Raw genomic sequence first — 11,691 nt, 5'->3', positions numbered from 1 at the left:
TAATGCCCCAAGCCCCTTTCATACTCACACACGTACGTCCAGACTGGCCGCTTCTATGTATAATGTTCAGAGAAGGGGGAGAGGTGGACGGGAGATTATCCTGTATACAGCTTGTCCAGAATTTCCAACATGCTTCCACTCTTGGGAGGGCTGTTCTCTTACACCCTGGAATCTCCTGCGGCATCTCTTTCAGAGATTCCAGTCCAGATCAGCTGCCTGTGGCTTCTTTGATGTCACCAAGCCACACCGGCTCCGGGGTCACAAAGGCACACTGTTGGATCTCACTGGACAGTTAAGCTTTGCAAATGTAATCTCAGTTCTGTAACTTGTATTGCCTTTGGTTCGCCTCTGTCAATTTTCCTTTTTTCCACAGCCAGCTCGGGCCGAAAGCAGTTTTTCTTTGTACTTAGCACAGTCTGCGTTGATTCTTGACCTTGAATGCAGAGCAACTTTCTTTTTATCCCTGAGCCAACCTGAATTTCAAATTAACCCGTTCCTTTCCTCAATAGACAAATTTGCTCATGCTATGTCAGGGCTTTTTGGTGATTAAATGCTACTCTTAGATGTATGATCTTATCTAGATTGAAGTACCTTCTAGTGGGCATTGTTTAGATGGATTTTCACCCATGTAAATATTCTAATTCTCTAAATATCTGCAGGTTGATGAACCATAATGTACGTACATGTAATATGCTGGGGTACCCTTAGGGAGTGAGGTGGAATGTTTAGGCTGTGCCCCCACCCATTTTCCACTTACACACACAGGGAGGGTGCCCTGTCCGCGCTAGCGGCTCAGAAACTAAGGATTTTTCCCTACAGGGTACTCACACAGGAGAGGCTAACGAGGATGGCCACGACCCTCCTACACTTCCCTTCAGCAAAGAGTGTCGGCTAGTCTCTGAGACGGTGCCGCTTACTATGATTGCATCCAGTGAGATGATCAGACTGTCAGTAGCCCACATGGAAAGGAAAGGGGAAGGGAAGATGGGTATACACACTCCTAGACCCAGGTAGCTTCCTCACCGGACGATGCAAGGCCGAGTCAGCCCACCATGGGTCGGACCTCCTAAAGATCAACTAATTACCGGGCTTGCGTTAGAGTAGTCCTGGTCAGGAGCTTTTGCTTCACAGGGTTCTCTGGGCATCTTCCAGTAACAGTCACTCACACTGGCCCCCCGTACCATTCTGCATCTGATCTTGCTTTTAGCTACAACAGGGAGAGAGTGCACTAGGACATAGGGTCTCCCCTTTCTAGACAGGTCCCTCCTTTGTCCCTGCACTATCCTTAACCTGCTTTTGAATCCTTGCAGTCCGCCAGACAGGGGGAAGAACAGGAGCTACGGTGGGGGATTTTTTTACAAGAGCTCTCCATACAAACAGCTTCAGAAGCTACCCATTCACTGACAAAACAGGAGTAATTGGAGGATCGTGTTATAATTAAGTGATCCTTCCGGTGGCCACCTTTTCTGGTCCTCTAGTTGATATTGAGGCCAGTGTGCTATACAGAACTTTTTCAGTTTATTCTTAGTCATCGGATCCGAACCTAACACCTTCCAATTCACTAGATTGCATTCTAGGGGTGTGCACCATGCCCTCCCCACTTTACTCTGTCTCTGCCCCATGCCGCAGGAAGACACTGGGCGTCCCAGGTCCTAAGAGACAAAGTCCAGGCAACTGGACTGTTCCTACCTTATCCAAGGGAACAGTTCCTCACCATCGCCCTCAACTGCTTCTCCACTACTCGAGCATGTTGCACCGTTGCGCCCTCTGAGGTCGGTCGAACTGCGTCTCCACCCAGGCCCCAAGTGAGGTCACCGGTGTGCACTGGGCGTCGGTTGTCGCCGCGATCCATTGACCACCAGGAGGGATCCGGGCAAGGCTAATTTTAGCCTCGAGCCCACCCAGGGACGCCAAAACTGTTGCAGGCACAAAGGGTGCCTGAGGCGAGCAACAGTGGTTCGTTGCCCAGAGTGCGAAGCACCAATGAACACACACCAGAGTGGAGAAGCAAGCAAAGTTTATTTGAGATCTCGAAGCGGTGCAAGGAGACGAACGCCTCAAATCATGCACCCCTACACAAGCGGCTTTTCCCTTTTTATAAGTTTTATTTTCTCTTTCTTCCCTCTCGCCTCCTCCTCCTCCTTCCTCCCCCTGTAGCAGTAACGTAAGCGCAGGTGCATTAAGTAATCGTGGCCGTGGCAGCTCGTTAGTAAGTTTTCCTTCTGCAAGTTATCTTGTCCATCTGCTAAAGGTGCACAGGCCTCATCACCACTGCTTTAGACCGGTTTTAGCTGTGCTGCAACTGATAACTTACTGTTACACATTTAATTTCAAATCTGCTAGCTTTTTAGATCAAGCAGAGTTCAACATGGAGGAGCTTTGGTTCACTGCGGCTAGATTTATGCCTAATGACACCAACACTGGGGAGTGACTGTTCCTGCGGGGGTGGGGTGCTGTGTACTTTCCCAGCTCTGCGAGGGGTCTGGGGAGCGGCCATTCCTGCGGGGGCAGGGTGCTGCCTTCCCTCCCCAGTTCTGTGAGGGGACTGGGAAACGGCCGTTCCAGCGGCGACGGGGCGCTGCCTTCATTCCCAGCTCTGTGAGGGGTCTGGGGAGCGGCCGTTCCTGCAGGGGCGGGGTGCTGGGTCCCCTCCCCACCTTAGTGAGGGGTCTGGGGAGAGGCCATTGCAGTGGGGGTGGGGCACTGCCTTCCCTCCCCAGCTCTGCGAGGGGACTTTGGAGTGGCTGTTCCTAAGGGGGAGGGGCGCTGTGCTCCCTGCCCCACTCTGCTAGGAGACTGGGGAGCGGCCGATCAATCAGGGGCGGGGCACTGGGTTCCCTCCCCAGCTCTGCCAGCGGACTGGGAAGCGGCTGTTCCTGAGGGGGCAGGGTGCTTCCATCCCTTCCTAGCTCTGTGAGGGGACTGGGGAGCGGCCATTTATTTGGGGGCGGGGCGCTGGTTTCCATCTCTGGCTCTGCGAGGGACTGGGAAGCGGCCATTCAAGTGGGGGCAGGGCGCTGTGTTCCTTCCCCAGCTTCGTGAGGGGACTTGAGAGTGGCCATTCCAGCGGGGGTAAGGCTCTGCCTTCCCTCCCCAGCTCAGCCAGGGGACTGGGCAGTGACAATTCAAATGGGGGCGGGACACTGCCTTCCCTCCCCAGCTGTACCAGGAGACTGGGGAACCGCCATTCCTGCGGGGGCGGGGCGCTGGGTTCCGTTCCCAGCTCTGTGAGGGGACTGGGGAGCAGCCGTTCCAGCGGGGGCAGGGCGCTGCCTTCCCTCCCAGCTCTGTCAGGAGACTGGGGAGTGGCCGTTCCAGCGGGGGCGAGGTGCTGCCTTCCCTCCCCAGGTTTGACGGTGCTGCCCATGGGAGCCGGCTGAGGTCACTCAATCAGGGTGAACTGCATACAAAACAGGGCAGCCAAATCCCAAACACTGGTGGTTATTCCAATAAGATTTACCAAGGCAGCACAAAACAGCTTCTCTAGTACATCAATGGTTACTTAGAATTTCAAACCATGCAGTTTCCTTCAAGTGCCCAACCTCAGGCATCCTTAATAAACCTTTCTCATGGTATAAATCCCCACTCTGAACCTTAGCGTCCAAAAGATGGGGTACCAGCATGAATTCCTCTAAGCTCAATTACCAGCTTAGAACCTGTAGCGCTGCCACCAACCAGGAATTCCAGTGCCTGGTACACTCTGGTCCCCCAAAAAACCTTGCCCGGGGACCCCCAAGACCCAGACCTTCTGGATCTTAACACAAGGAAAGTAAACCCTTTCCCTCACCATTGCCTCTCCCAGGCTTCCCTTCCCTGGGTTACCCTGGAAGATCACTGTGTGATTCAAGCTCCTTGAATCTTAAAATAGAGAGGAAAATTCACCTTTCCCCCTCCTTCTCTCTCCCCCTCCCAGACTCTCCCTGAGAGAGAAAGTAATCCTAACACAGAGAGAAAATTAACCTTTCTCTCCCCCTTCCCTCCTTTCTCCCCACCAATTCCCTGGTGGATCCAGACACAGTCCCCTGGGGTCTCCCACCAGAATAAAAAAACAATCAGGTTCTTCAACAAGAAAAGCTTTTAATTAAAGAGAGATAAACAGTAAAAATTATCTTTGTAAATTTAAAATGGAATAGGTACAGGGTCTTTCAGCTATAGACACTGGGAACACACTCCCAGCCTAAGTATACAAGTACAAATTAAAATCCTTTCAGCAAAATACAAATTTGAACTCCGCCCAGCCAAATACACATTTGTAAATAAAGAAAACAACCATAAGCCTAACTCACCTTATCACCTAGTACTTGCTATTCTGGACATATAAGAGACTGTATCAGGAATATTGGAGAGAAACCTGGTTGAACGTCTGGTCACTTTCAGAACCCAGAGAGAACAACATCCAACAACTAACAGCACACACAAAAACTTCCCTCCCTCAGGATTTGAAAGTATCCTGTCCCCTGATTGGTCTTCTGGTCAGGTGACAGCCAGGCTCACTGATCTTGTTAACCCTTTCCAGGCAAAAGAGATATGAAGTACTTCTGTTCTATTAACTCTTACTTATCTGTTTATGACAACCTCTCACTTCCTTGCAAGCCTCAGTTCTGACATAACTGGTGAGCTCATCACCTCCTCCCAGAGCACCGGAGACGAGGGGGTTGGCATTAGCCACTGCTCTGCTTGCACCTGGATTTAAGGTGGCGCTGTTGTGGCTCGGTTCAGCCTGGGTGCTCAGGGTAACGGAGCTGGCATTTACTGTGGCTCTCGGAGTTGCTGTTTTTGGGCTTCCCTTTAGGGTCTGGCAATCTGGTCTTATGTGGCCAAGCATACCACAGTGATAGCATTTAACTGGTTTATTTTCGGAGTGAGAGTTCCTACCCTGTGGGCCCCCATGAGCCACCTTATAAGAGTTGGGGCCAGGTTTACCTTTAAATCCTTGCCTCCTCTTGAACTGGGGAGAATGGTGGCTAGTTTTCCGCTGGGGTTTATACCCTTCTTGAGCCCTGTTTTGGGTATGGGCATCCACAATCTCTGCAGCCCATAGGACTGACTCAGGGTCCCTATCACACACAGCTGCTCTCACATGGTCAGGCACAATGTTTAAGAACTGTTCGAAAGTTATTGAATTCAGCAGCTTTTCAAAACTCCCATGTACCTTTGCTCCCATCACCCACTTTTTAACAAAGCCCATCAGCTTATGAGCACATTCTACAAAAGTACAATCATTAGACATCTTAAACTTTCTAAACTTAACTCTGTAAGAATCAGGAGTAACCCTGAACCACCTTAACACAGAATCTTTAAACAGCCCATAACCCAAGGCTTCTTGTTCCCCCAAATCATTAAATACCTCCCTGGCTTTTCCAGTCAGTCTGGTCAGCAGGACAGGCATTCGCTGATCATCAGGGATCTGGTACAGATGGCAGAGGCGTTCAAAGGTACACAAAAACTCCTCTATATCTTCAGTATCATTGTAGATGGGACATATTCTTTCCCAGGTCTTCTCATGGCGGTGGGTAAGTGGAGTACCAGGTGGCGATGACTTTCTCCGCTCCTCTATTACTTAAAGCCTGTTTGGCCATTTCCTGTTCCATCTTTCGAACTCTCTCCTCTGAAGCCAGTAATTCCAGACGCCCCTTACGAGCTGTTTCTTCTCTTTCATCAGCCTCTTTCTTTCTCTCAGCAGCTTCTCTTTCTAATTCAGCTATTTTTTGCCTTTCCAGCAATCGAAGATCTGCTAGTTTCTGTTTATGCTCCAGTTGCAGTTTATCTGCTGCCTTTTTTATTCAAATTGCTTCTGCAATTTCTGTAGTGTCAGGTAAGGGCTATGCTCCTGCCTCCTGATCACTGGCCGTTAACAGATATCTCAGTTCTTGATTTGTAGCATCTTTCTAAAGCTTATCCCCTTTTCTGAACACAAATCCTCCAGGGCTCTTTTGTCAAGACCCTCATATGCTCTTTGCTCACCCATTGCAACTGCTCTTTAACCAACCAATCTCTCAATACCAAAATTCCAATTTGGATAGCGTCGGGTTCTGACCCAAAGCTTAATTGACCTGGTTCTACGCATACTAGCACGACTACGCCACTGTGACGGTGCTGCCCGTGGGAGCCAGCTGACGTCACTCAATCAGGGTGAACTGCAAACAAAAAGGGGCAGACAAACCCCAAATGCTGGTGATTATTCCAATACTTAGATTTACCAAGCCAGCCCAAAACAGCTTCTATAGTACCTCACTGGTTACTTAGAAGTCCAAACCATGCAGTTTCCTTAAAGTGCCAAGACTCAGGCCTCCATCCAGACACACCTATCAGATATGATGATGATTCCTGAAAATCTTACTTCATCATATAAAAGAAAAGGTTCTTCCAATCCCAAAGGATCAACCACAAACCCAGGTTCAATTATAACTCAGAGCTTACCCACAATACACGCTATAGCCAAATCTTGTTAACTAAGCTAAAATGTATTAGAAAAGAAAAGAAAGAGAGTGTTGGTTAAAAGATTAATACACATACAGACTTGAATTCAATTTTTGAGGTTCAGATACATAGTAGAGGTGAGTTGTAGTAGCCAAAAGTCCTTTTAGAAATAGTCCATAGGTTATAGTCCAATGTCCATACTCAGGGTGGCTCCAGTCAATGACTGGGGATCTCATTCCTTGTGGCTTAAGGTTTCCCCTTCTTGAAACCCAAAGCAGATTTGAGATGAAGAAGGATCGTGTCCCAGGCTTCTTATACATTTCCAGCAGCCTTTCGGCCTCAGAAAACAATAGGCTTAACTCCTTCTCCCAAACATCCAAGCAATTAGCACAGAGTAATTTATCCATTAAACAGTTCAGATACAGGTTACCACGACCTTCAAAGAGACATATAGACAATAATGCTATTTCACTCAAGTATCATCTTAAATGCTAATATTCCTTTTTTGATCTTTAAATTAAAACTATAGCAATAGACAAGACTTATTTGCTTACATCACAAGATCTGAGGAAACACCTCCCCTTCTACCTCTAACAATGCAGACTTGCATTTCAAAGCTCTATTCATTTACATATCTTGCTATCCAGTTCTTAAGGTTCACTCATGGGTCAGGTCAGTTGGTGAGATGAGTTAATTAACTCTTTCTGGCCCTGTCTCCTTTCAATGAGATATTATATTATACTCATAACATCACACCAGGTCTGCGAGGGGACTGGAAAGTGACCATTCCTGCTGGTGCGGGGCACTGGGTTCCCTTCCCAGCTTTGCGAGGGGACTGGGGAGCGGCGGTGCCAGCGGGGGCGGGGCGCTGCCTTCCCTCCCCAGCTATGCGACGGGAATGGGGATCGGCCGTTCCTCCGGGTGCAGAGCGCTTCCTTCCATAGCCAGCTCTGCCAGGGAGTTGGGGAGCAGCCGTTCCTGTGGGGGCGTGGTGCTGGGTTCCCTCCCCAGCTCTACGAGGGGACTGGGGAGTGGCCGTTCCTGCGGGTGTGGGGCGCTGGGTTCCCCTCCCAGCTCTGTGAGGGAACTGGGCAGCTGTCGTTCCTCCGGGTGTGGGGCGCTGGGTTCCCTCCCCAGCTCTGCGAAGGGACAGGGAAGCGGCCATTTCTGCAGGGGTGGGGCTCTGTTTCCCTCCCCAGCTCTGCCAGGGGACTGGGGAGTGGCCGTTCCTTCGGGATTGGGGCGCTGCCTCCCCTTGGCAGCTGTGCGAGGGGACTGGGGAGCGGCCGTTCCTGCGGGGACGGTGAGCTCGGTTCCTTTCCCAGCTCTGCAAGGCCACTGGGGAGTGGTCGTTCCTGTGGGGGTGCGGCACTTCCTTCCCTCCCCAGCTCTGCCAGGGGACTGGGGAGCGGCTGTTCGGGGGGCGGGAGGGCTCTGCCTTCCCTCCCCAGCTATGCCAGGGGACTGGGGAGCAGCCATTCCAGCGGGGGTGGGGCTTTAGGTTCCCTCTCTGGCTCTGCAGGGGGATTGAGGAGTGGCCATTCCAGTGTGGTCGGGGCGCTTCCTTCCCTCCCCAGCTGTACAGTGGGACTGGGGAGTGGCCGTTCCTGCGGGGGCGGGTAGCTGCCTTCCCTCCCCACCTCTGCGATGGGACTGGGAAGCCGCCATTCCAGCAGGGGCGGGGCACTGCCATCCCTCCCTAGCTCTGCGAGTGGACTGGGAAGCAGCCATTCCAGCGGGGGCGGGGCGCTGTGTTTCCTCCCCAGCTCTGCCAGGGGACTGAGGAGCCACCGACCATGCGGGGGTGGGGAACTGGGTTCCCTCCCTGTTTCTGCGAGGGCACTGGGGAGAGGCCGTTCCTGAGGGTGCTGCGCGTTGGGTTCCCTCCCCGGCTCTGAGAGGGGACTGGGGATAGGCCGTACCAGGGACGGTGGGGAGCTGCCTCCCCTCCCCAGATCTGCGAGGGGACTAGGGTGTGACCGTGCCTGTGGGGGCGGTTTGCTGCCCTTCCTTCCCAGCTCTGAGATGAAACTAGGGAGCAGCCATTCCGGCGGGGGCGGGGTGCTGCCTTCTTCCCCAGCTCTGCGAGGGGACTAGAGAGCGGCCGTTCCTGCGGGGACCAGGTGCTGGGTTCCCCTCCCAGCTCTGGGAAGGGACTGGGCAGCGGTCGTTCCTGCGGTGGTGGGGGCGCTATGTTCCCTTCCCAGCTGTGCAATGGGAATGGGGAGCAGCCGTTCCAGCAGGGGCGGGGTGTCACCTTCTCTCCCCAGCTCTGTGAAGGAACTAGGAAGCGGCCATCCCTGTGGAGATGGGGCGCTGCCTTCCCTCCCCGGCTCTGCGAGGGGACTGGTGAGCGGCTGGTGAAGCAGGGGCGGGGCTGTGCCTTAACTCCCCAGCTCTGCCAGGAGAGTTGTGGGTGGGGCACTGGGTGGGGCACTGGGTTCCCTTCCCAGCTCTGGGAGGGCACTGCAGAGCAGCCGTTCCATCAGGGGGGGGTGCTGCCTTCCCTCTCCAGCTTTTGCAGGGAACTGGGGAGTGGCCATTCCTGTGGGGCCGGAGCACTGGTTTCCCTCCCCAGCTCTGCGAGGGGACTCGGGAGCAGCCATTCCTGCGGCAGCAGGGTGCTGGCTTCCCCTCCCAGCTCTGTGAGGGGACTGGGTGTCACAGAATGTGGAGGAGTCTGGTCCTGCACCCCTCTTCCTGGACTCACAGTGACTCTCAGCCAGCCAGTAAAACAGAAGATTTATTGGACAACAGGAATGCAGGTTACAGCAGAGCTTGCAGGCACAGTCAGGACCCCTCAATCGAGTCCTTCTGGAGTTTCAGGGTGCTTGGGTCCAGCATAGGATCCCCTGAATTCCCCTCACCTAGCCCAAAACTGAAACTGAACTGCCCCTCCTCCAGCCGGCAGATTGCTTTGTCCAGCTTCCCAGGAAAAGGTGCTAACCCCCTCCCCCCTACCTGGCTAAAGTTACAGGGTTAAAGATCCGCTCCCTCACCTGAAGACATCCCCGACTCTCCCATCCCCCACACAGACAGCCCCTACTCCATCACACTGGGCAGCTGTCATTCCTCCGGGGGTGGGGCGCTGGGTTCCCTTCCCAGCTCTGCGATGGGACTGGGGAGCGGCCAGTCCAGCGGGGGTAAGGAGCTGCCTTCCCTACCCAACTCTACCTGGGGACTGGGCAATGGCAGTTCCAGCAGGGGCGGGGCGCTGGGATCCATCCCCGGCTCTGCAAGGGGACTGGGAAGCGGCCGTTCCAGCGGGGGCGGGGCCCTAGGTTCCCTCCAAGCTCTGCAAGGAGAGTGAGGAGCGACCGTTCCTGCAGGGGTGTTGGTGTCACTAGGCATAACCCTAGGTAACTCGGCGGGGTGGTAGACCACAAGTGTCAATGAAGCCCTCCTGTTGTAGACCTCAATGAACCAATGTTCCTCCATGTTTAACACTTTGTGTAACCTAGTGTAACCTAATATGTTAAGAGCTGTAAAATGTACTGTCAGCAGTTACTTTTCTGATTGTAACAGCCAGTTCCCTGCTGTAACACACTGGAGCTGAATTGAAGCAAGTTTCAAGGTCACTTTTAGATACAGTATCCATGTCTCAGCAGCGGAGAGAGGGGAGGAAGGGGGAAGACAAAGGATTGAGTGAGAAAAGACACTGCAGCTGGATGGGACAGGATGGGGGAGTGACAGATCAGCTAGTCAGCAAGAAATAGTTCTCAGAAAACAACTGGGATATAAAGGGAGGAAGCCGCTTGTGTAGGGGGCTGGATTTGAGGCATGTCAAGTCTCCCAGCACCGCTTTGAGATCTCAAATAAACTTTGTTTGCTTCTCCACCCTGGTGTGTGTTCATTGGCGCTAAGCACTCCAGGCACAAACCACTGCTGCTTGCCTCGGGCACCCTCTGTGCCTGCAACAGGGGTAGGGCGCTCTTTCCCTCCCCAGCTCTGCCAGGGGATTGGGGAGTGACCCTTCAAGTGGGCCAGGGTGCTGCCTTCCCTCCCCAGCTCTGCCAGGGAACTGGGCAGCAGCCGTTCCTGTGGGGGTGGGGCCATGGATTCCCTCCCCAGCTCTGGCAGAGGACTAGGAAAAGTCCGTTCCTGCAGGGATGGGGCACTGTTTTCCCACCCCAGCTCTGCGAGGGGAATGGGGAGCGGCCATTCCTACAGAGACGGGGCTCAGCCTTCCCTCCTCAGCTTTGCCAGGGGACAGGGGAGCAGCTGTTCCTGCGGGGGCAGAGCACTGGGTTCGCTCCACAGCTCTGCGAGGGAACTGCGGAGCGGCGGTTCCAGTGGGGGGGGAGCGCTGTCTTCCCTCCCCAACTCTATGAGGGGATTGGGGAGCATCCGTTCCAGCGGGGGCAGGGCGCTGGGTTCTTTCCCCGGCTCTGCGATGGGACTGAGGAGCATCCGTTCCTGCAGCGACGGGGCTCTGCATTCCCTCCTCAGCTCTTCCAGGGGAGTGGGGACCGTTCATTCCTACGGAGGCTGGGAGCTGCCTTCCCTCCCTGGCTCTCCAATGGGACTGGACAGTGGCTGTTCGAGCGGGGTGGGCCACTGGGTTCCCTCCCCACCTCTGCCAATGGACTGGGCAGATTTCCCGCGCATCAGGCTTCAAGTTGAGAATAATTTCCTATTCCCGCTCTGTGGGAGGGAAGACTTATAAACGCGCTCTCTGTGCGACTGCACATGGCTAAGCAAAGAGAACAAACCCAAATCCCCCCTGTGCTTTGGGAGCCAGGTTTGCGGTGGGAATTATGTAGTTCAGATGACTTCACACCTGGTCATTGTGATTCTTTACCAGTTTCTCTGGCATTGGGGCACATTTACACTTCAGCTGTGATGGCTGAGTGGTTAAGGTGTTGGAGTTGAAATCCCACAGGGTTCCTTTGCACAGGTTCAAATCCTACTCACAGCAAGGCCTGTGTTTTAGCCAGTACCTTATCCGAGCAATTCCCTGTGTACAACCCCCTGAGACACTCTCAAGTCTCTCCCCACCCCAAGTAAATCCTCTTCTGCTCCTTTCATAGAGATGCCTGGGACACCACCACCCCCTGTGTCCCTGAGGTGTCAGGCAAACTCTCAGTGCCTGTAGCCTCTGCCACTCATCTAGTGCCCCATAGATCAGCCATAACCCTGGTTCTGCTCCTCTCTCTAGTGTGTGAAAGGAGCCAAGTCAGTGACTCCATGGGATTTGCCCCGGACCCCTCAAGGGCCGGCCCTGAAGGGAAGCACTGACTATCACAGTGACAATACAACTGACGAGCATTG

Source organism: Gopherus flavomarginatus, chromosome 9 (assembly GCF_025201925.1).
Source record: "Gopherus flavomarginatus isolate rGopFla2 chromosome 9, rGopFla2.mat.asm, whole genome shotgun sequence".
Classification (NCBI taxonomy): domain Eukaryota; kingdom Metazoa; phylum Chordata; order Testudines; family Testudinidae; genus Gopherus; species Gopherus flavomarginatus.
This window is presented reverse-complemented; position numbering follows the sequence as displayed.